Below are 5894 nucleotides of genomic sequence, written 5' to 3' on the forward strand. Positions count from 1 at the left end.
GAAATAACAAGCGAGGGGACTTTGGTCTTTTAAACCAGAGAGCATTATGCAAACTTTGAAGGAGGAATTTATTAAATCTCTTACAACAACCGAGGGGCTCTATATTTAACTTTGCGAGAGCGCTCCGGACAAGTATTGGCTGTGGTTTCGCATTGGCTCAGAGAGCAGTCTGGTGGCTGCGAGGCAAACTTCTGGAGTCCCTGGTCCCTAAAATGAAACAGCTGCACACTGTGACACACGGAGAAGAAGAAGAGGGGTGTAGGGAGGAGGAGTTTTCATGAATGAAGACGGGAGGGGGGGAGGGGAAGGGAGAGGGAGAGGGGGGAGGAAGGGCTTGGGGCTGAACACTACTATGTAGGTGTGTGATTAAAAGGGTTGGGGGGGTGGAGAAGAGAGCTATGAAGTATGGGTGTGGACTTGGACTCAGACATGGGTCATATAAGTTCAGTTTGATTCATAGTGTAAGGGGGGAAACGGGCCTTGTTGTTTACGCTGGCTTAGGGCGCACAGCAACCCACTGTGTAATTTGTAGTGTAGTTTGCACAGATCTGCCCCCAGGGAGCCATGAGAGGCCGTCCTACACGCTGCCAGAGCCCCGCACGTCCCGGCGCTACGCAGCCGAGAGAGAGAGAACACAGCAGCGCCTGGGCCGGGCGAGGGGATATTAAAGTCCAACGCTGAAATTAAACTTGAGCGTCTAACTTTAGGTGAACCTCCAAAGCTATCTAGCAGCCCTCTTGCTCTCTCTGCCAGAGCAATATCTGTATAATTAATAACCACAGGAAGAAGGAGAGAAATCCACTTTGCTGAGCCAAACCAGAGCCATGTGTATGACGCTATGAAGCGCGCACACACGTTGTTTGGATTGGTGAGACAAAAAAATGCACCATAAAATATTTTCTGCTGAATCTGTGGAAAATTGCGGAGAGAAGCAACGCGCCCTTTGCGTCTACCTGTCCAATCAGCGCTGGGAAGCGGGGCGGAGAATGGCATCCAGCTGGTGCCGGAGGAGCATGAGTCACAAACCCAACACAATCTGGTGTGGCAGGCTGCTGGTTGTCAAATATACTTCTTCTGGGTGATTATATATATTTCTTCCTCTGTTCAAACTACATTTTTTCAAGTTCAAGAATTATGGAGTCATTGTAGAAAAGTAAAAGTTCATCCATGCATCTCTGTGAAAAAGACCCACTTCATACATCTGACCTGTAATATCTGTCATCCTGCAATAGACCTGCAGATAATTCTCTCTTGAATGTTATACAGCAGAACCAAATTAGTGTCTCTAGTGTCTCTCAACCAAGTAGTTACCAGGCAATTCCTTCCTTCCTTCCTTCCTTCCTTCCTTCCTTCCTTCCTTCCTGCAGCTGCAAATAGAGCAAATCTTCATATCTTGATTTTGCCAAACAGCTCCTCTCAGAGATGGAGCCAAAATTCAGCATTAGTTCTACAATGCAGGACTTCTGCAATGGTTACATCTGTAGAGCATATGCCAACACCACCTTACAGTGCCGTGAGTGCATACATTTTTCGGATGGGTGGTCCCAGTGGAATCCTAAACCATTATTTTTATTAACCCTGGCATTCTTACTACCCTGCCTTTTTCTCCTTTTTGAGTTTTGTTGCCATTTAGTCTGTTTTGTAAGCATCTTTTTTTTTTCTGTTTTAGCTCATCTGCATAAAGTCTTTTCTCAGTTTTTTCTGTTTCATCATTTTTGCATGTAAAATTAAATAAAGCCTAAACCGTAAACTCCACGCATTGAACTACACATGAACTTTCTCACCCCCGTCGTGTTTTCCTCTGTGAAGAGATGCTTGTGTTGTTCTTGTTTGTGTGTGGCTATCTATCTCACACCCCTCCTCTAGCTTTCTTGATCAATATGGTGAGCCAGTGGTCATCATCACTCATTGGGAACTGAGCACTATGCACGCACACACCAGCGCCCGCGTATGCACACACACACACTCTCCCTCTCACACACACCATGGCCTTTTAAACCCCAGTATCTCCCAGAGTAAGCAATAGCACATAACCCATGCAGCACATAATCCATCTGGCTTTGATTAATGGATTTAACGTCCATTTTCAGACCCATACAATGCCCCTGTATGAATATTATCAGCGTACAGTGACAAATAGCGGTTCTGTTCTCGGCTAAGAGCCCTCATTGTTCCTCTGAGTAAGACTCATGCAGATGTCACTGCCTCGGCCAGGCTGCTCAGACTCACTTGTTAGGAAAATATAAATGTAACGGGCCGTAGTCTGACATCATTGTCTCAACAGTATAGATGCTTATTTTGTCAGCAGATAATGGGTATAAATGTATGACTTGATACTATTTTGCCAGCGCATAATATCCAGCCTCTGTGTTTTTTTGGGGGGGTGTAATTGTGTGTGTGTGTATGTGTGTGTGTGTTGGGGGGGTGGATTCCAGATGAAGGTCTGCTGAATAAAATGTCAGCATTTTCCCTTTCAGTAATAAGCATCATGAATACATGTTTGCCTGAGCGATTCTCTTTCATACATACATCCCGACCTTTCGACAGCCCCAGCAACAAGATTCAAAGTAACTGCATGCCTGGACTTAGTTGGGATCCTCTCAGTATCTACGTTAATTTGGGAAAGTGGTAGAGTTAAGTATGGCAGCGGCTTTACTGCTACCATACCCAGGGCCTGTTGACTGATGTAATATCAGTAGGGCTATGAAGCACTGATCAGGATGGCACGACTGGCTCGCGGATCCCGGTGTCCTGGCACTGAATAATGCAGCTTTTTCCTCTGGGGCCCTGTGTCCTTCGGGGCCCTTGTCATTGAAGATGCCCTCTCATCTCTCACTGACACATGGAAATGTTCTCGAAGTAAGAGTTTAGATCACTCCGAGAGACTCCGTACCGCCCGTGATGAGGTTTTTACAGCGGTAAACGGCCCGGGCCTAAGTAGCGTGCGTCTCCCTCTGAGAGTGTCTCCCGACTGTCCTCCTAATGACTCAGAAAATATGCACCGCCGCTCCATTTATGGGCAGTAAAAACAGTCATCCAGCCGCATGCTAACAGACTGTGGAGAGCGCCATAAAAAACTGTCTCCGTCATATTCACTTACGGCGCGGTGCAGACTGGGAGCTCGACTGGCTGTCATAACGTCTCGGTGGGTTAGGGCCGTCACCGGGCGCCGCCGCACCTCGCAAGCAGCCGAACATGAAATAAAACAGCAGGCGTGCCCTCCCCCTGCTGCAGAGGGTGACATGAACTAGCAGCCCCACACATAGGAAGTGACATAAACAAGCAGGCCCCAGAGAGGAGGGCCATCAGCGGCGATGATGAGCGACTCTCTGGATGCTCCTTGACATGTGTGGCTGCGGTGCTGAGGGGGGGAGGGGGGGGTGAGGGGAGAAGGGTGGGGGGTGGAGGGGTGGAGGGGTGGAGGGGTGGAGGGGTGGAGGGGTGGGGGGTGAAGGAGGTGGGCTGCGGGGGCATGCGGTAGTGCGGCGCGCGCGACTGCATTATCCGGCTGATTTAGTTATGACAGCTGGTGCCCAAGAGGGAAAGCAGCGGCGGGGGAGAGGATGGCCCGGGCCGCAGACAAATGATGATGAAGAGATCACTTTAAAGAACAATCTCCATAATATTTCATGCTCGCTCGGCAGCTCCCAGGCAGCCCGGGCTGCGAGGCTAACTGCTCTATCAATTGATTTGATTCACTGCCGGAGCTACTCCTCGCACATAGTATTTCAAATAAATGACACGGCAGATAGGAATGATATCTGCATCAATATTAACCCTGAAAAGAACTAATGGACGGCGGCTGTAATTTGCGCTATATCCCGAGTAATGCGTGGGAGGCAGAAGGCAGGTGATGGAAGAGTTATAACTCGGGCTTTTCCTGTCTCCCCTAAGGCGCGAGAGGATACAATTTGACCCACACCCTCCCCACCCAACACAAATATACACATACACGCTACATCTTTCCCCCTCCCCAGGCAACCATTTGTTTTTGTATTTATAAAGCACATTATGGAAGACTAGGCTACACGAAGCCATCTCTCAGACTTGTGGAACACAAAAGCAGTTTATCAGATAAATCACCCTTGACCAGTTAGCTATTAGAGCAGCCAGGAAGCAGAGCCCGGGCACGTAAGGTGCTCATAATGATAACATAGCTGCCTTTTATTAATGCACAGGCATGATGTGTGCTCCTATGTTGCAGTGGTTTAACATGGCTCAGCACTCTTTAACCTGATCCCACTTACTAACCTGATGTATTCCGAATTCAGATCAGGTACGAGGATAGATATACAGATTATTCCTGATAAAAGGAACAAACCTACTTTCCATACAGAACCTGTGATTTTCAAGCATAGAGGGAGAGGACACACAGTATCTTATTGTTGGTTGCACTATAGTTTGGTACAATAAGTATAAAACTATTCCTGCGTGGCCAGATACATTTTTCAGTTTAGCTTTTAAATCAATTTTATTTGATTCAATTTATTTGGGGATAAACAGCATACATGCTAGAAAGCATACACCTTAAGGTACCTATTGCTTGCGTCAGGTGTTTTATTCGTTGCCGTGGGATAAGGTTAGGTGGCAGTACTTGCGTAAAACTGAAGCCAGAACATTCATTAGCCTGGATGATGTTCAGTGAGCAGCTACTGATCACCCCCTGTCCCTGATATCTGACCCCTGCCCTGGTAAGGAGAGCCCTCAACCACATACACACACACACTCACACACACACACACACACACACACACACACACACACACAACCAGATAGTGAGAGGTTTGTGGCCGGCCGATAAGGCGGTGATTAATCACAGTGCTGATGAGAGTGGTAGGGTGTCCATCAGTGAAGCCTAATGAACGTCATAATAATAGGAGCATTCCTGACTGCTCAGGTCAGCACATGGTGTGGGGGTGGGTGGGGGCTGGGGGTGGGGGGGTTGGGGGGTGTTGGGCCTTAACCGAGACCCCCACCGCTGAGCAGTCCGCTAATGAGTCCACTAGAGACCCACCCGATACGTTTGATTGTGATGCTGTGGAAGCGAGGGGAGCGGTGCAATCTTTAGCTGGATTAAGTATCTCTTAAGGAGATCTACTTTCAGCCACAATGTTATCAACCCTTGAGTGTGTATTAATTAGGCCTATTGCAGAGGCGGAGCGGAGGAATTTGCACAGTATTCCCTCTTCTCCCCTGCAGATGCACATACACACACCAGCACACATGCAGAGCAACAAACGGCTCCTATAGCCTGCTGCAGAAAAGCACTCCCACACAGACACAAGCAAAATGCATAGAAGTTTAAAGCATACACCTCTGTATACATGTTACAGCGTGTTGTTGCACGCTTTAATTTGAGACCCCCATTACATCCACATCTATATGTTACATCTACACATCTGTATACATGTTTTGGTATTGTATACATCATGCTGTTTTCATTAGCAGGGCTTTTGATATGAAGTAATGCATTATCTACGCACTAGGCAACAGTTGATTGACTATGGGCCGGTAATACAGTTTAGCCCCACTTAGGGCAGCGTGGCTTTGATGTAAGTACATATTTCCTGGTTAAGGGGTTGTTATAATTTCAAACATTCATTGACTCATCATATGGAGCGCTGACATTGCTGCGGTTCACTTGATTTTTTTATCTCTTACATGTGTTGCTTGGACATGGAATCCGCTACTTTCCTCCTCGCTGCAAGTCATCAGGAAAAGCTCCGTCACTGGCCCGCAGGTACATTTGCTTACCTTCTTTTCCTGTTCGGCTAAAGCCCCTCAGCATATGTTAGCATAAGCTATTGCACGAAGCATCGATATTCAATCCGGTTGCCCCCCGCCCCCGACTCCATCATAACCCGGATGTTTAGGAAGCGTGTCCAGCTGGTATG

This window comes from Centroberyx gerrardi, chromosome 1 (assembly GCF_048128805.1).
Source record: "Centroberyx gerrardi isolate f3 chromosome 1, fCenGer3.hap1.cur.20231027, whole genome shotgun sequence".
NCBI classification, from domain to species: domain Eukaryota; kingdom Metazoa; phylum Chordata; class Actinopteri; order Beryciformes; family Berycidae; genus Centroberyx; species Centroberyx gerrardi.